Source organism: Stegodyphus dumicola, chromosome 10 (genome assembly GCF_044657685.1).
Source record: "Stegodyphus dumicola isolate Sdum_Otavi_A_Nest chromosome 10, ASM4465768v1".
Lineage (NCBI taxonomy): Eukaryota > Metazoa > Arthropoda > Arachnida > Araneae > Eresidae > Stegodyphus > Stegodyphus dumicola.
Window position 1 is genome coordinate 150,983,622 of NC_140777.1, and position 20,522 is coordinate 151,004,143.

The 20,522-nt window shown below is 33.1% G+C and overlaps 3 non-coding genes across 3 annotated transcripts; all 3 read right to left on the bottom strand.

The window, feature by feature from the left end:
* Positions 1–6,410: 6,410 nt before the first annotated feature.
* LOC146995146 (U6 spliceosomal RNA) lies at positions 6,411–6,517 on the bottom strand. Its single transcript, XR_015043739.1, has one exon. It is a non-coding gene; the product is annotated as a U6 spliceosomal RNA (small nuclear RNA).
* A 5,234-nt stretch (positions 6,518–11,751) lies between these two features.
* LOC118194269 (small nucleolar RNA U3) lies at positions 11,752–11,961 on the bottom strand. Its single transcript, XR_004759072.1, has one exon. It is a non-coding gene; the product is annotated as a small nucleolar RNA U3 (small nucleolar RNA).
* A 7,177-nt stretch (positions 11,962–19,138) lies between these two features.
* On the bottom strand, positions 19,139–19,245 carry LOC146995147 (U6 spliceosomal RNA). The gene has a single exon (XR_015043740.1). It is a non-coding gene; the product is annotated as a U6 spliceosomal RNA (small nuclear RNA).
* Between the last annotated feature and the right edge of the window lie 1,277 nt (positions 19,246–20,522).

A 20,522-nucleotide genomic window follows, 5' to 3' on the forward strand; every position in this document is an offset into this window, starting at 1 on the left:
GATCCCATAAATGACCGCATCAACCGCCGCCTTTGCTCAAGGAGATATGCCGCACTCATGTGGAAATTAATTTTCATCAGATTTTCAAGCGACATTTACAAAGAACATAGCACCGGGGTCCGACAGAGAAATACGCAAGAGAGAAGAGATGTCAACACACGATGAAGTAATATGCCGCGGATAATATGTAAATATGTGCATTTGTAAATAGACATTGTATCCACAGATTAGTAAATAATGTGAAATATCAAAATCGCACTGCGTGCGTTATTGGTGAGAATGGCCACACCCACACCAATATAATGTAAAGTGGCACTAAACATGTTCCCAATAAATATTGATTCTGCTTGATGTGTCATATCGTTTTAGAAGAAATGACTGCACGTCACTGATAGCATTATCTGCCGACTTTAACCTCGTCCAAATGGAATTAGCTTTTGTAACCACGCCCACATTCGTTGCATTATTTTCGGATATCAGCTCTCGGTTAGAGTAGATTCAAGGGTGCCCTTTCTATTATCAAAGTTTTCAAATTTTTATGATATACATTACTAAATGTTTTCTTAAGTATATATTGTGATCATGAGAGTTATTATCTTGCTTTGTTGTGCTGTTAAAATATATTTTATAATGTCTGTGTCTCTTTTCTTTATAACAAACTGAGATTGATTTGATCAATAGCTTTATCAAAAATTTCATTATTTTCATTGGAAAAATTCAATATTCTCTATGACTGAAAATGTAAATTGCTGCAATGCACTTAATTCAATGTCTAATTTATGAATGTTAACATCAATGAAATCTAAAATGCAAATGAAACTGGAAAGAGAAACACACTTGTGTAGTACTAAAATTAGTCAAAAAGCAACTTTAAGTTTGAGTTTCATTCAAAATCTATGCCAAAGTAAGATAGCTATTTCTTTGGCCTGACAATTTTATTCTTGCTTTGAATATAAGCAATGTTGCAAATACTGCACAGAGATCTAAATCTGCATTATTTAAACTTTTATTGTGTAGGATGTTCTAAAACAATTATTTGATAATAATTTAAAAAAAAACTTCTTCAGTACGTAAAATTTAATCTCTTTAAGTAATATTTTTATTTCTATGTCGTGGAAACAGATATACAAATTTTAGATCATGGTGTATTAATATGCTGATTATATATAGGTGAATTTAGTAGCCCTATTGATTAAAGTAGGGAATTATTTTTCGGCCCAGGACAACTGAGAGAAATATTTTGAAAATTTTACACTGAAATAGTGCATGTTCTGAACTAAAATAGCATATCTACTGACTTCTTACTATATAAATCATTGAAAAATAAGATATGTGCTCTAAATTACCTTTAAATTAGAATAAATAGCTGTTATGCAAACAATTCAGAATAGTGCAGTGGATGCAAGCAGGAATTAAAATCGAGATAAAAAAGCTTCTATTTATATATGGGGACAAAAAATAAATAAATAAATAAAAGGTTCTTTAGCTTAAAATTTCATGCTTTCCTTCTAATTGAAAATATTTTTATTAAAATGAAATCAACAGTTTCTGACTACTACGGATTAATAATTTTTAAACTCTGCATATAACAAGACATAATTCGTTTTTCATACATTTGTACGCTCATTGTAAACATCGCAAAGTGTAGCAGAAGCGTAGCGCCAACTTGCAGTCAGAATATCACAGAGACCACCGAAAGACTTTTTCCATCCTTTGACTAAAAGGCATTTGTCATTCTACAAAATGCCGAGTCGTTCTATACATTGCCTAGGTAAAGTATGCAATAATTATCATGTTTCATAGTTTGCCTAAAAACGCCAGGTATTTTGTAAAATACCTAGGTATTCTATACAATGCCGGAGTTTCATACGCTGCCGGTAATATACAGAAACACCTTGGACTAAAATATGATTTCATTATGATAAATATTATCATTACTTAATAAAGCATAAAAAAGAAGTTCATAATACATTTTAGTGTTTTTAAAATAACTTTTACAATTACAAAGTTACAAAATTTCCTTAATGTATTAAAAATATTTAAAAAAAGAAAAAAAACTTTTAATGTATATATGCCGTTTTGGCATTGAAATAGATGGCTAATATATTCCTTTTGAAGTATAATTTTTACACATATTAACTTATAAAAATGGCATATGAATGGTTCATATTCTTCCTTCAGTATCACATGACACAACATCCCTACATATAATAAAAGAAGAAGTCTGTGTGTCTTTAGTTCGTGCTGCGCGTAACCTAATAGACCCAGAACTATGAAATTTGATATATAGGGTGCATCTAGACAAGAGCCAGGGCACCTCGAAGAGATTTTTTCAAAATTCGAATTATATTTTTTTTATTTTATCTTTTCGATTTTATCGTATCATTTTCAATAGATTAATTCTTTTAGAAACGTGGTTTTGGCTATCGTTTTTCCTTCAGACTGCTGACTGTTGAAAATATCAGATAAAATGTTGCTGTTTTTCCTTTTGTTTCTTGGACACCCAATATGCGCATCGCAATCTTCTTATTCTGACGCGCATGTGTCTCGCTAGGCACAACAGAAAGAATTTTCATTTTTCTCCCTCTCTTTATCAGCTAATGGCAAGGAGGTTTACATATTTTATTTATTGTTTTTTTATTGCAATTTTTTTATATTACGTTTTAATTACATATAATTTCAATTATGTAAAACGTTTTGCATTATTTCTTTTGGAAACAAAGTTCATGACTTCATTTATACCATTTGAATTCTGAAGATTTTACAACGGGAAGTTGGTTAATTTATTTATTAGGATAGTTAAATTTGTATTAAAGGATATTGTTTATTTCATTGTAATTTTGTTACATGTAAGACATTTTTTAAAAAAGAAATGTGGGTGTTTGTTTAAAGAAGTTGTTCTGCAGGTAAAATTCCGCACAGTTTTTAAATTTAACGTTTGATGTTCCCTTTAGGCATTTTTTCGTTACATTTAAAAGCCAGACGAAGGCTAGTCGCGTAGCTGCTAGTTAGTACCTAAAACTGTGCACATAATTTCGTGACATTCTGTGGCTAACTTTTGGCAATGGAACTGGAAGTAAATGATGGTTCTAATCTGGTAGCGTGTTAGTAACTTACTTTCAAATGCCAAAAATCCTTCTACAAAATATGATTAAACACTCCAACGCGAACTGTATGCGCAGACGATATTTGCGGTGGCGAGAAACATTCTTTAAAAGCCTGATATAAAAATTTTAATGTATTCAACTAATGTAATTTCGCGCGTCTATTTAGTAATGAATAATAATTTGGGTACTCTTCTATCATCAGGGCCGGATTCAGAAGCGTATATATGTATGCACGAGTGTATGTATGTGCGCATATATGTGTGTACACACACAGATAAATAAGTACATGCACACATGAACATATATATCTATACATACATTTATGGATACCCGGTCCTGATAACAAAAGAGTAACATACTTTAATTGAATCTGCGTTTTTTTGCTTTTAAATCTCTTAGATTGTTAATTGATAACAGAATAAATTTGAAAGAAAAATTAAATATCTTACATTTCGCCACGCAGCGCTTAAAAATTAAAATATTTTAAGCTGGACAGTGGCAACCCATTTGCTTTAAATTGCTATGTTTTTTTTTAATTTAATTTGAGAGACAAATTATCTTTTGGTTTGGCCGAGTGGTAATACTGTCTGTCTACGGTAAGAACAGTTCCCGCCACGGTGTCTGGCGAGTGGCGGTCGCTATAGAAACAGGGCTAGTATATTTCAAATAGGGACGAACCAAGGGTTGCTTTATTGTTATTTTGTTTTTGGCGACTGATGGCTTAAGGGAAGTTTATCATTCGTCTTCTCGGCTTCATTCCAGCTGCACGCATCTTTTCTTAAGCCTTATATTATTACTATTAGCTCTTTTTATTCTCGTTGTTATATCATTTGTGCTAGCATTTGCTCAAATTCGCTTCTATTTAGCTTGATTTTCGTAGTGCTTTGTTAATCGCCAATTTTTTAATATGCCCTTCCAGTTTAAGAAAGGTCAACCTTTAAAGTCTCAGTCACGTCAAATCGTGTATAGTGTCGCAGAATTTTGCGCTTCTGAAGTTTCGGCGAACTCTTTAGTAATTCCTCTTCCTTAAGTTTTGAAGAGCGAAGTATCAACAATGGGTGAAAATAAACTTCTGAATACACTTGGAAAGAAATGTAAAAGCCCTGCTAATCATAAATGTGAAATTTACGATTTTGACAAATGCGTTCTACGGCAGACAATACAAGACTTTTACATCAAAGAAAAGAAAGTGCCATCTGTGCGGAAATTACTGCCTGTCTTGAGGCAAAAATTAGACTTCCCGTGGCAAAAAGACTCTTTGTGCAAAGTTTTGTGTTCAATGAATTTTCGTTGGAATGCGTAGAAAAAAAAAAAAATCTTATCGAAAGACCTCACATTGTATTTTGGAGGAACAATTATTTACGCGAAATGAGAAAACTCAGAGCAAGTGAACGAACGCCACATCGTTTACATCGATGAAACATGGATTGACAGCAATTTAACTTTTAAGAAATTTTGGCAACATGATACGGTTTTGGGCGCACAGCCAGTTTCCCTTAGCAAGCCCTCCATGGAGGCATCCCTCCTCTTAGGCCGGGAGGCTTTCCGTAATCATATAAACCAACCCAAACCACTGGTAATTAAGGAAAAAGCAGTTTCGATTTTAATTCACCTTCGCTTCCTTCCGCCATTAAATTAACCAGCTTTTGGTTTAGTTTAAAGGTATGAGAAAAGAAGAAATGTTCGCAAAAAGTATTTATTGAGAGCATGGGTATGTAAAAAAATGCTTTTACTTTCAAGATGATTCTATATACATTTAATGATGAAATTTTTAGTCATTATTAAAGCACAAGCAATAAATTAACAGAAAATTTTGAAATAAAAACATAGCAGAACGTCATTTAAAGACTGAAGAAATTGCTTTGAATGTTCACGGTAGATCAGCTAGAGGGGAGAACTATAAAAATTAAATTTATTTTATATTTATGAAGTGCGTCTATACTATATAAAGAGAATGGGGTAATCAAGTAGATTTCTAAGATGTCATCTATGATTTTGCAAGCAAACAAATAAACAAAAAAGAAGCAAAATAATAGCATGATTTTTTTAAATGTCGAAATTAAAATTTTTCTTCAAAAATAAACACGGATTTTTAAATTTATTTCCCTACAAGCTTATTTTTACTCATTGTACATCTAGAGGGATTGCAAATTTAGCGACTTGTACCTCACACGGAAAAATCAAAGACCGTTTCTTGACTGCAAAAGCTTTATCTACGCCATCGAATTTCATTTTCGGAAATTGGATGTCGGGGTCGACGCAAAGGGTCAACAAGCATTTTACTTGAAACTAAAACAAAATGTGAATATCGCCAAATCATCTTTAAATGCGCCAAGGTGGCAAACTCAGAAGTAAGTCTTCAAGACACCCCTACGAAAAATGGGTTAGGGCTCGTTTCTACGGCAACAGACAGCTGCAGACAAACTGGCGAGAGCTGTTCTTACCATAGACAGACAGTACACTTCTTTTATATCGCCAAGTTTTCTGGTTAAATTTGAATGATAAATATCTCATGATTTTAAACGGCTTTTAAATCTCTGAATATGATTATGCTTATGAACGGCTTATGAAGAGCTTAGGAACGGCTTTTAAATCTCTGAATTTTATACCACAAATTCCTTAAATTCCCACAAATATGAAATAAATCAAAACCGAAATTTAAAATTCGGGTTTCGAATTGCACACCTTTGGGTAGAGGACTATAGAGTGTTTAAAATTTGGTTCCAAAAGTTGTTCTGCAATACGATTAAACTGGAAATATTGCGTTTTGCTGATTGGCAACACACTTCTTTTATTTCACTGAGTTTTCTGATTAAATCTGAAACATAAATATTTTATGCTTTGCTGAGTGGCAACATTAAACTTTTAAATCTACGAGTTTTTAATGAAAAGTTCCTTAAATTCGCACAAAATATAAAATAAATAAAACTCAGCGAGGAACATTCAAGCATACATGTACACGTAGATTCTTCATTATTTAATGATGTCACACAAATCAAAAGCAAATTCTTCAGACAATGGCTCTCAGAGTTTTCACTAATGATGTTTTCCTCCTGAGGTTATGCACAATGATTTAAAAATTACTTCCATCAATAAAAACATTTTGAGCTTTCTTTTAAGATTTTATGATAACTGTGAGCGTCATCACTTTGAAGTCGTAAATTAAGTTAATGACAGATCGTCCAAAAATAAAAGATGGGAGTTCATATTATTTGAGACTTTCGTGGGGCCCCGGCTGAATTTCTCAACAAACCGTAAATGTATACAAACAACGGAGGTTCGAGAGATTTATCAAGTAGAGAAAAAAATGTGGAACGCTTCACGATTTTGCGTGTCATCCTTGCGCAGGGGCCATGCTAATCTTCTCTGTATCGTTCCAATTTTAGTATATGCACTGCCGAAGCGAGTACAATCCGAATTTGCATCTCACACCTATATATGGGAACATTTAATGATGGAATAACTAAACTGGTGGGTACGTTGTGTAGAACAACACAGCGAGCTGTAGTAATTTGCAGTTTTATCATTATGTAGTTATTCATACGCGAACAGTTTTTGACCGTTCTTACGCGGAGATTATATTTTCAATAGAAGTTAATATTTTACATTTTCTCCTCAGCTTTATAAAATTAGAAACGCAGATTCCCAAATTTTTTTCATACCTTTCTTTCGGTAGAAAGTTCATGCGCATTTTCTTTTGTCAAGGCCAAATTATACTCAAGGCCTGTGCTAGTGTGAATCTATTCTTTTGTGTTTTCGCTAGGCTCCGTGAAATTTCTACTGACCGCGAGATGGCGCTACTCTTCTGCTACACTTTGCGACGTTTACAATGAGCAGAAGTATACCACAAACAAGTATGCTCTTGTTATATGGAAAATTTAATAACAATTAATCTCTAGTAGTCAGAAATTATACATTTCTTCTAAACAAAAATATTTTTATTTAGAAAGAAAGCATGAAATTTCAAGTTATCCCACTCGATTTTAATTCCTGCTTGCATCTAGATATATGCTATTTTGAATTGTACTTATTAGAGCTTCTTATTCTAACCCCTTCGCGCCGACTGTCACGTCTACGTGCCAGCAACGAACACACTCACCTACCGGCCGACACGCAGGCGTGACAGAGCATTTTCCCGTCTACTGCCTACTGTCATGTGTTTGTCCTGGAACGAATTTGTGCCACGTATTTGTCCTGGAACGTTTTTCAAACTATAATTTCTGCCACAAGATGGCACTGTATGTCCATATGGTTTCAGATACATGTACATTAGACCTTCTACTCCAAATAAGAGAAGCATGACTCACATACACGTGTTTTTGATTATATAAACAAACGGCGAACTAAATGTTTCCGAATGGCGTGATTTATGACGTCTCTTTAAATCACACTTTATTCGCACGTGGTAGTTGTTTATTGTAAGCAGAAGTTTTATATGCGCTAAAGCGTTGAGTATTTCGGTTTGCAGTTCAGTGTTTAGAAAATAATTATATCTTGTTAGACGTGAATTCTTTCTGTTTTTACCGTTGCAATGTCGAAGCGTCGAAATGATGCAAAATATTTCAAATATTGATTCTGAAATTCTGATATTCTTATATTGATTCTGAAAGATTAACTGAAAGACATTTTCCAAAACTTTGTTCAGAAGAGACTGATAAGAAAATGAGACGACGATGCTTCGTTTGTTCACATTTTCGGAAAAATACTCCAAAACGGCAAATGAGTTATTACTAGTTCAAGGAATGTAACATAGGACTGTGTGTAGATCCCTGTTTTCAAATTTTTCATACGAAAAGAGAGTTTTAAGTAATATATTTAGTTTTCAGATGTATAATGTTAAAAGTCCTAAAATGGTGAGTAATTAAAATAAAATGTGTAAAATGTGCATTTAAACAAGAAATAAGGTAATTAAAATATATATATATAAAAATATTTACAAAGCATAAGCCGTTAAAATACTCTATAGAGCATCATTAAACAATGCGTTGATACTTTGGAAATTTCATGGATTTAGGCTTAGTAGCAAAAAAGCCCCCGGCCCTGGAAAGACGTTCGCGGAAGACACTGCCGGCCTCCGCGCGCGTTTTCGCTACCCGGCTCGAAGGGGCTAATTTAAAGGTAAATTTAGAACATCTGTTTTACTTTTCAGTTATTTATACAGAACGAAGTTAGCAAGCTTCAGAACATAAACTATTTCACCGCGAAAGTTTCATCATATTCCTATCAATTGTCCTGGGCAACAAAATAATTTACTACCCTATATTAAATATATAATTAATAAATTAAAATCTAAAATTGTATATCTTTTTTTTTAATACATAAGAGAAAAATATTACTAAAAGAGATTTGATTTTAAGTGCTGAAGACTTTTTTCCTTCCTAATTATTATCAAATAATGTTTTGGGGGGTTGGATTAAATGATAAATGTTAAAATAATGCAGATTTAGAGCTCTGAAGAGTAATGCAACATTACAGATATTCAAAATAATACCAAGTATTCCAATATCACAAAGTAACCCTGAATATCAAGTATTCCAATATCACCGGCAGCATATAATAATGACATTAACCATAATGAATCATATAATGCGTCTGACCCAAATTAGTTGCTATATTTGAATACATTTGTACTGATTATTGATACTGTAAATTTTATAATTTCGTTTCAACATTTTTCACAAATTTCAGGGTGTTACGTTACCAATCAACAACATTTACTTACCAAGTATTCCCTCCTCATATCAGTACCAAATTGGTTTAAAAAATCTAGAGTTGCCACATCTTTACGCCACGCCCCATTTTGTAAAGACTCCTCATCAGTATTCGCAAAAAACTATCTTCAAGCTAAGGAATTGTGAATTCATTGATGTGTCCCGTCTATACGAGTTAATTTCCCTTATAAAGTCCTCCATGAAGGAATTTCTCAGGCAGACATCCGTCGTAGGTTTGCCTTAATCACATAAACGTGATCGTTCCGATTTACTGGCGGAAGGGTACTTACTTGCAAAATGGGGCGTGGCTTAAAACCGTGCGAACCCTCTAAATTTGCCTCAGTAAAATTGTCTCCAAATAAATGCTACATTTGTACCAAGGAATTCAATATCACCAGCATATAATAATGACATACATGGCATTAACCGCAATGAATCAAATATAAAATTTGAATACTAAGTACTTCAATATCGTTGACAGCATTTAATAAAATATAAAGCCTTATTCGAGAAAATAAAAATGTATTCTCTCTATTAATTTACATATATTACCTCATGAATTTCCATTACATGAAGGAAAATCGCAAAACACTCAACAAGGTAACCACAAATTCAAGTTCAACACACTCATACATGACACTGATTAAAATGAGGTACGCTCTAGAGAATTTTGAAGATAGGACAGAGAGTATTCAAATGACCTGACTCAAAGTTAAAAGATAGTACAGCTAAAAAGTAATAAATTTCATAAAAAATGAATGCAATTAACATTTCTTATAAATTATATGCATCCTTAAATTTTAATTGCATTGAATTCACTTCTTAGAGTGGATTGCAATGCAATTGGGAAAAAAATAAATAAATAAATATGCCTCAAACAGTATACATATATAGTAGGTTAAAATATCATTTTAGTAAAAAACAGATATTTGTCCAGTATGATAGAACATTTTTATGACATGAAGATGAAGAAATATGTAATGTAAGAACATAATAAATAGTGCAATATAATCAATAATCAGTGCTCATATACTATAGGCATGCACATTTTCTGAGATTTCAACACACTGAATGTACACTTAGGACGCAGTATCTCAATGTAAACTAAATACACATCACAGAAGTTTACAGTGCGGATCAGAATAAAAATTTACACAAATATTTCTATTCTTTGAGAGAAAAAAAAAATTAGATTTAATTCACATGAGCTAGGTTTACAGCGATTTAGAAGGTGTTACTGACAGATTCATTTATTCCATGAGGATTGTGAGGGTACACAAGAAGTAGGGAGCAGTTACTTGCATGAAATGAACTAAATTAAAAAATAATTCTAAATATGACTTGGCTATCAAACAAATTTGGAGTTGACAAAGAGATTTTTTACAGCACCCTCGAATAACGGTAAGACGAGAAGTATTGAGTCGAACACACATACATACACATATTAAGAAGCTTGTTTATATACAAAAGAACATTTCAAAACAATTTTAAAGGTTTAAAACCTTGCGTGATGATGGGTTTTGTTAAAGAAATTCTGTATTATATATTTATATTAAATCTGTATTACATGTAACATCAGTTATATGTTGCGACTAATTATTTAAATGAAACCATAAAAAATTTGTTAAAAAGAAGAAAACTTTTCAGTATGGCATGCTACAATATACCATCCGGTATTACTATTAGTAAAGAGCGATAATTTTTAAATGAAATACACATCTTGTTATTAACGAGCTATTTTACAAATGTTGAATGTATAGCCTAAGCATTGCGGTTTGCGATTGCCACCCAGTGATGAAATTCACGAAAAGCACTGCCGACAAAGAGGTTAGAACTCATGGAGATGCCCTCCACGCAGTCAAAGGGAAGCCAAAAAAGGGGGAAAGCATGGCCTTAGTAGTGGTGCCTTAGAAAGATTGATGTGCTCTAACCACACCCAATTTTGTTCCTGGTAGTCGTAAAGGATCGCAGATTCTTCACGCCCTTTTTCCTTTCCTTTTCTCGCCATTTCATTTCATTTCTACATTATGTAAATTTCTACATTATATAATTGCATCCTGTAATTAATGAATGTATTGTGTTAAAAGTATTGTGAACACAAAACAGTAACTATGTACTCAAACTGTAATTTAATTATACTTTATTTATTCTAAGTATGTATATAATTCTCAAATTTTTCACGTGATAAATATTACTTATGTTTCGAAAACACTTAATTTGAATAAACAATGATAGAAATATGTAAATTTTACGTTGTTATTTTAAAACTCACACAACAAATGTGACTAAATATCAAATCCAGTTATTATATATTTACTTGAGCACAAAATAAAATGTAGTTAAACATATAAAAGGTAACACACCTGTAATGTAATTATGATCAGACATTAAAGTAAACTGTTTTCTTTTCCATGGAGAGCTTGCCACTCCCCTTGTTTACTTATCGTTTTGTCATCACATATCAGTTAATTACGAATATCACTCTTAGTGTTATTATGAAAAGGTAAATCTGAGAACTATATATCTTTCTTCGTGTACTGTACACAAAGAAAATAATCAAACTCTTTCTTGAAGGTCATTTAAACACACGTTCTAAAACATTCCTTTACATGGAAATGTAGACATTATTTCGCTGTAACAATTCAGTGCCTTTCAGATCTACGCATACAAAATCAGAAAACAGACTGAGAACTTGAAACCAGCTGGTGTTTTACCTCACTTCGCTCTGTAAGGTAATCGTTTTCTTGCCCTCACGTGGCGTGTTTCACTTTCTTCGTACTGTAATAGCAGAGAAACCATCTCCATGTATTCTAACCTCCTTGACTGCCAATGCACCTTTGTCCTGCTAGACATTCTTTGACTATAAATTGACCTTCGTACAATGAGAGATTAAAAACTCACTGGACCATAATCTAGCCTTATAGTTATAAAAAACCACTCAGAACGAGTTCTTTCCTTCCCGTCGCCGCAATGGCGAGAGGTGCGATCATCAATGACTCGATAAAAGCCGAAGCCCTAAATCCAGTCCGCTTCACGCTCAGGAAAAAACACCTTCACACATCATCGTGGCTGGGATTTTTGCGAAGTTCGGTGAGTGAACTCGCTAATCATACTATAGAAATGATCCTATGAAGTATGATCTTGCTCTAATAAGGCCCTCTTAAAATTCGTGTTTACATTTATTTCATCACAAAAGTGGTGACTAAATATCATTATTAACAAATTTCCGTGTGTAGGAATTTATATTATTAAAGGACACTATATGAAAGACTTTTATACAACACTATGTGAGTAAGTTAAACATAGACGGAAAATTGTAAAGATTAAAATTTATTGATGTTAGTGTGAAATATGATTTCGGTGGAGATTTTTATAATTCAGGAGAATTTATGATTCTATCTAAAGCCTTCTCATTAAGAACCTGCCGTTAAGTCGATAGTTGCATTCAAGCGAACCAAATGAAGTTTTACTTATGGAAGAATTATTGTAACCAGCTGTAAATATTCAAATTTTTTTTATTATTTAAGATTTACAGAATCTAACAAGAACACATATTCCTACTATTCGAAGTATCGGCTACCCTACCGTTACGAAGATTAATGAAAACATTAAGAAGGTTAGAAAAGATAGAGATAACTCACACCAAAAATCTAGCCATTTCAAATTTTACTACTTTCAAATAATTCCAAATTCCAAGTAAATGGAGGTGCATCATTTTTACATGCCTATATTGGCCTCCATTTCTGACGCCACTGAAGGCTTGGAAAACTGCATTATCAAAGAAATAGGGCATTAACTACGCTGAAATATATTAGCTTTGCGTTTTCTTCGGGAACTACCCCACAATTTAAAGACTCGTTTCAGTGTTGTACGAGTGGAAGCCCATATCGTTGGGGCCTTTTGATCTTGGGATCCCATAAATGACCGCATCAACCGCCGCCTTTGCTCAAGGAGATATGCCGCACTCATGTGGAAATTAATTTTCATCAGATTTTCAAGCGACATTTACAAAGAACATAGCACCGGGGTCCGACAGAGAAATACGCAAGAGAGAAGAGATGTCAACACACGATGAAGTAATATGCCGCGGATAATATGTAAATATGTGCATTTGTAAATAGACATTGTATCCACAGATTAGTAAATAATGTGAAATATCAAAATCGCACTGCGTGCGTTATTGGTGAGAATGGCCACACCCACACCAATATAATGTAAAGTGGCACTAAACATGTTCCCAATAAATATTGATTCTGCTTGATGTGTCATATCGTTTTAGAAGAAATGACTGCACGTCACTGATAGCATTATCTGCCGACTTTAACCTCGTCCAAATGGAATTAGCTTTTGTAACCACGCCCACATTCGTTGCATTATTTTCGGATATCAGCTCTCGGTTAGAGTAGATTCAAGGGTGCCCTTTCTATTATCAAAGTTTTCAAATTTTTATGATATACATTACTAAATGTTTTCTTAAGTATATATTGTGATCATGAGAGTTATTATCTTGCTTTGTTGTGCTGTTAAAATATATTTTATAATGTCTGTGTCTCTTTTCTTTATAACAAACTGAGATTGATTTGATCAATAGCTTTATCAAAAATTTCATTATTTTCATTGGAAAAATTCAATATTCTCTATGACTGAAAATGTAAATTGCTGCAATGCACTTAATTCAATGTCTAATTTATGAATGTTAACATCAATGAAATCTAAAATGCAAATGAAACTGGAAAGAGAAACACACTTGTGTAGTACTAAAATTAGTCAAAAAGCAACTTTAAGTTTGAGTTTCATTCAAAATCTATGCCAAAGTAAGATAGCTATTTCTTTGGCCTGACAATTTTATTCTTGGTTTGAATATAAGCAATGTTGCAAATACTGCACAGAGATCTAAATCTGCATTATTTAAACTTTTATTGTGTAGGATGTTCTAAAACAATTATTTGATAATAATTTAAAAAAAAACTTCTTCAGTACGTAAAATTTAATCTCTTTAAGTAATATTTTTATTTCTATGTCGTGGAAACAGATATACAAATTTTAGATCATGGTGTATTAATATGCTGATTATATATAGGTGAATTTAGTAGCCCTATTGATTAAAGTAGGGAATTATTTTTCGGCCCAGGACAACTGAGAGAAATATTTTGAAAATTTTACACTGAAATAGTGCATGTTCTGAACTAAAATAGCATATCTACTGACTTCTTACTATATAAATCATTGAAAAATAAGATATGTGCTCTAAATTACCTTTAAATTAGAATAAATAGCTGTTATGCAAACAATTCAGAATAGTGCAGTGGATGCAAGCAGGAATTAAAATCGAGATAAAAAAGCTTCTATTTATATATGGGGACAAAAAATAAATAAATAAATAAAAGGTTCTTTAGCTTAAAATTTCATGCTTTCCTTCTAATTGAAAATATTTTTATTAAAATGAAATCAACAGTTTCTGACTACTACGGATTAATAATTTTTAAACTCTGCATATAACAAGACATAATTCGTTTTTCATACATTTGTACGCTCATTGTAAACATCGCAAAGTGTAGCAGAAGCGTAGCGCCAACTTGCAGTCAGAATATCACAGAGACCACCGAAAGACTTTTTCCATCCTTTGACTAAAAGGCATTTGTCATTCTACAAAATGCCGAGTCGTTCTATACATTGCCTAGGTAAAGTATGCAATAATTATCATGTTTCATAGTTTGCCTAAAAACGCCAGGTATTTTGTAAAATACCTAGGTATTCTATACAATGCCGGAGTTTCATACGCTGCCGGTAATATACAGAAACACCTTGGACTAAAATATGATTTCATTATGATAAATATTATCATTACTTAATAAAGCATAAAAAAGAAGTTCATAATACATTTTAGTGTTTTTAAAATAACTTTTACAATTACAAAGTTACAAAATTTCCTTAATGTATTAAAAATATTTAAAAAAAGAAAAAAAACTTTTAATGTATATATGCCGTTTTGGCATTGAAATAGATGGCTAATATATTCCTTTTGAAGTATAATTTTTACACATATTAACTTATAAAAATGGCATATGAATGGTTCATATTCTTCCTTCAGTATCACATGACACAACATCCCTACATATAATAAAAGAAGAAGTCTGTGTGTCTTTAGTTCGTGCTGCGCGTAACCTAATAGACCCAGAACTATGAAATTTGATATATAGGGTGCATCTAGACAAGAGCCAGGGCACCTCGAAGAGATTTTTTCAAAATTCGAATTATATTTTTTTTATTTTATCTTTTCGATTTTATCGTATCATTTTCAATAGATTAATTCTTTTAGAAACGTGGTTTTGGCTATCGTTTTTCCTTCAGACTGCTGACTGTTGAAAATATCAGATAAAATGTTGCTGTTTTTCCTTTTGTTTCTTGGACACCCAATATGCGCATCGCAATCTTCTTATTCTGACGCGCATGTGTCTCGCTAGGCACAACAGAAAGAATTTTCATTTTTCTCCCTCTCTTTATCAGCTAATGGCAAGGAGGTTTACATATTTTATTTATTGTTTTTTTATTGCAATTTTTTTATATTACGTTTTAATTACATATAATTTCAATTATGTAAAACGTTTTGCATTATTTCTTTTGGAAACAAAGTTCATGACTTCATTTATACCATTTGAATTCTGAAGATTTTACAACGGGAAGTTGGTTAATTTATTTATTAGGATAGTTAAATTTGTATTAAAGGATATTGTTTATTTCATTGTAATTTTGTTACATGTAAGACATTTTTTAAAAAAGAAATGTGGGTGTTTGTTTAAAGAAGTTGTTCTGCAGGTAAAATTCCGCACAGTTTTTAAATTTAACGTTTGATGTTCCCTTTAGGCATTTTTTCGTTACATTTAAAAGCCAGACGAAGGCTAGTCGCGTAGCTGCTAGTTAGTACCTAAAACTGTGCACATAATTTCGTGACATTCTGTGGCTAACTTTTGGCAATGGAACTGGAAGTAAATGATGGTTCTAATCTGGTAGCGTGTTAGTAACTTACTTTCAAATGCCAAAAATCCTTCTACAAAATATGATTAAACACTCCAACGCGAACTGTATGCGCAGACGATATTTGCGGTGGCGAGAAACATTCTTTAAAAGCCTGATATAAAAATTTTAATGTATTCAACTAATGTAATTTCGCGCGTCTATTTAGTAATGAATAATAATTTGGGTACTCTTCTATCATCAGGGCCGGATTCAGAAGCGTATATATGTATGCACGAGTGTATGTATGTGCGCATATATGTGTGTACACACACAGATAAATAAGTACATGCACACATGAACATATATATCTATACATACATTTATGGATACCCGGTCCTGATAACAAAAGAGTAACATACTTTAATTGAATCTGCGTTTTTTTGCTTTTAAATCTCTTAGATTGTTAATTGATAACAGAATAAATTTGAAAGAAAAATTAAATATCTTACATTTCGCCACGCAGCGCTTAAAAATTAAAATATTTTAAGCTGGACAGTGGCAACCCATTTGCTTTAAATTGCTATGTTTTTTTTTAATTTAATTTGAGAGACAAATTATCTTTTGGTTTGGCCGAGTGGTAATACTGTCTGTCTACGGTAAGAACAGTTCCCGCCACGGTGTCTGGCGAGTGGCGGTCGCTATAGAAACAGGGCTAGTATATTTCAAATAGGGACGAACCAAGGGTTGCTTTATTGTTATTTTGTTTTTGGCGACTGATGGCTTAAGGGAAGTTTATCATTCGTCTTCTCGGCTTCATTCCAGCTGCACGCATCTTTTCTTAAGCCTTATATTATTACTATTAGCTCTTTTTATTCTCGTTGTTATATCATTTGTGCTAGCATTTGCTCAAATTCGCTTCTATTTAGCTTGATTTTCGTAGTGCTTTGTTAATCGCCAATTTTTTAATATGCCCTTCCAGTTTAAGAAAGGTCAACCTTTAAAGTCTCAGTCACGTCAAATCGTGTATAGTGTCGCAGAATTTTGCGCTTCTGAAGTTTCGGCGAACTCTTTAGTAATTCCTCTTCCTTAAGTTTTGAAGAGCGAAGTATCAACAATGGGTGAAAATAAACTTCTGAATACACTTGGAAAGAAATGTAAAAGCCCTGCTAATCATAAATGTGAAATTTACGATTTTGACAAATGCGTTCTACGGCAGACAATACAAGACTTTTACATCAAAGAAAAGAAAGTGCCATCTGTGCGGAAATTACTGCCTGTCTTGAGGCAAAAATTAGACTTCCCGTGGCAAAAAGACTCTTTGTGCAAAGTTTTGTGTTCAATGAATTTTCGTTGGAATGCGTAGAAAAAAAAAAAAATCTTATCGAAAGACCTCACATTGTATTTTGGAGGAACAATTATTTACGCGAAATGAGAAAACTCAGAGCAAGTGAACGAACGCCACATCGTTTACATCGATGAAACATGGATTGACAGCAATTTAACTTTTAAGAAATTTTGGCAACATGATACGGTTTTGGGCGCACAGCCAGTTTCCCTTAGCAAGCCCTCCATGGAGGCATCCCTCCTCTTAGGCCGGGAGGCTTTCCGTAATCATATAAACCAACCCAAACCACTGGTAATTAAGGAAAAAGCAGTTTCGATTTTAATTCACCTTCGCTTCCTTCCGCCATTAAATTAACCAGCTTTTGGTTTAGTTTAAAGGTATGAGAAAAGAAGAAATGTTCGCAAAAAGTATTTATTGAGAGCATGGGTATGTAAAAAAATGCTTTTACTTTCAAGATGATTCTATATACATTTAATGATGAAATTTTTAGTCATTATTAAAGCACAAGCAATAAATTAACAGAAAATTTTGAAATAAAAACATAGCAGAACGTCATTTAAAGACTGAAGAAATTGCTTTGAATGTTCACGGTAGATCAGCTAGAGGGGAGAACTATAAAAATTAAATTTATTTTATATTTATGAAGTGCGTCTATACTATATAAAGAGAATGGGGTAATCAAGTAGATTTCTAAGATGTCATCTATGATTTTGCAAGCAAACAAATAAACAAAAAAGAAGCAAAATAATAGCATGATTTTTTTAAATGTCGAAATTAAAATTTTTCTTCAAAAATAAACACGGATTTTTAAATTTATTTCCCTACAAGCTTATTTTTACTCATTGTACATCTAGAGGGATTGCAAATTTAGCGACTTGTACCTCACACGGAAAAATCAAAGACCGTTTCTTGACTGCAAAAGCTTTATCTACGCCATCGAATTTCATTTTCGGAAATTGGATGTCGGGGTCGACGCAAAGGGTCAACAAGCATTTTACTTGAAACTAAAACAAAATGTGAATATCGCCAAATCATCTTTAAATGCGCCAAGGTGGCAAACTCAGAAGTAAGTCTTCAAGACACCCCTACGAAAAATGGGTTAGGGCTCGTTTCTACGGCAACAGACAGCTGCAGACAAACTGGCGAGAGCTGTTCTTACCATAGACAGACAGTACACTTCTTTTATATCGCCAAGTTTTCTGGTTAAATTTGAATGATAAATATCTCATGATTTTAAACGGCTTTTAAATCTCTGAATATGATTATGCTTATGAACGGCTTATGAAGAGCTTAGGAACGGCTTTTAAATCTCTGAATTTTATACCACAAATTCCTTAAATTCCCACAAATATGAAATAAATCAAAACCGAAATTTAAAATTCGGGTTTCGAATTGCACACCTTTGGGTAGAGGACTATAGAGTGTTTAAAATTTGGTTCCAAAAGTTGTTCTGCAATACGATTAAACTGGAAATATTGCGTTTTGCTGATTGGCAACACACTTCTTTTATTTCACTGAGTTTTCTGATTAAATCTGAAACATAAATATTTTATGCTTTGCTGAGTGGCAACATTAAACTTTTAAATCTACGAGTTTTTAATGAAAAGTTCCTTAAATTCGCACAAAATATAAAATAAATAAAACTCAGCGAGGAACATTCAAGCATACATGTACACGTAGATTCTTCATTATTTAATGATGTCACACAAATCAAAAGCAAATTCTTCAGACAATGGCTCTCAGAGTTTTCACTAATGATGTTTTCCTCCTGAGGTTATGCACAATGATTTAAAAATTACTTCCATCAATAAAAACATTTTGAGCTTTCTTTTAAGATTTTATGATAACTGTGAGCGTCATCACTTTGAAGTCGTAAATTAAGTTAATGACAGATCGTCCAAAAATAAAAGATGGGAGTTCATATTATTTGAGACTTTCGTGGGGCCCCGGCGGAATTTCTCAACAAACCGTAAATGTATACAAACAACGGAGGTTCGAGAGATTTATCAAGTAGAGAAAAAAATGTGGAACGCTTCACGATTTTGCGTGTCATCCTTGCGCAGGGGCCATGCTAATCTTCTCTGTATCGTTCCAATTTTAGTATATGCACTGCCGAAGCGAGTACAATCCGAATTTGCATCTCACACCTATATATGGGAACATTTAATGATGGAATAACTAAACTGGTGGGTACGTTGTGTAGAACAACACAGCGAGCTGTAGTAATTTGCAGTTTTATCATTATGTAGTTATTCATACGCGAACAGTTTTTGACCGTTCTTACGCGGAGATTATATTTTCAATAGAAGTTAATATTTTACATTTTCTCCTCAGCTTTATAAAATTAGAAACGCAGATTCCCAAATTTTTTTCATACCTTTCTTTCGGTAGAAAGTTCATGCGCATTTTCTTTTGTCAAGGCCAAATTATACTCAAGGCCTGTGCTAGTGTGAATCTATTCTTTTGTGTTTTCGCTAGGCTCCGTGAAATTTCTACTGACCGCGAGATGGCGCTACTCTTCTGCTACACTTTGCGACGTTTACAATGAGCAGAAGTATACCACAAACAAGTATGCTCTTGTTATATGGAAAATTTAATAACAATTAATCTCTAGTAGTCAGAAATTATACATTTCTTCTAAACAAAAATATTTTTATTTAGAAAGAAAGCATGAAATTTCAAGTTATCCCACTCGATTTTAATTCCTGCTTGCATCTAGATATATGCTATTTTGAATTGTACTTATTAGAGCTTCTTATTCTAACCCCTTCGCGCCGACTGTCACGTCTACGTGCCAGCAACGAACACACTCACCTACCGGCCGACACGCAGGCGTGACAGAGCATTTTCCCGTCTACTGCCTACTGTCATGTGTTTGTCCTGGAACGAATTTGTGCCACGTATTTGTCCTGGAACGTTTTTCAAACTATAATTTCTGCCACAAGATGGCACTGTATGTCCATATGGTTTCAGATACATGTACATTAGACCTTCTACTCCAAATAAGAGAAGCATGACTCACATACACGTGTTTTTGATTATATAAACAAACGGCGAACTAAATGTTTCCGAATGGCGTGATTTATGACGTCTCTTTAAATCACACTTTATTCGCACGTGGTAGTTGTTTATTGTAAGCAGAAGTTTTATATGCGCTAAAGCGTTGAGTATTTCGGTTTGCAGTTCAGTGTTTAGAAAATAATTATATCTTGTTAGACGTGAATTCTTTCTGTTTTTACCGTTGCAATGTCGAAGCGTCGAAATGATGCAAAATATTTCAAATATTGATTCTGAAATTCTGATATTCTTATATTGATTCTGAAAGATTAACTGAAAGACATTTTCCAAAACTTTGTTCAGAAGAGACTGATAAGAAAATGAGACGACGATGCTTCGTTTGTT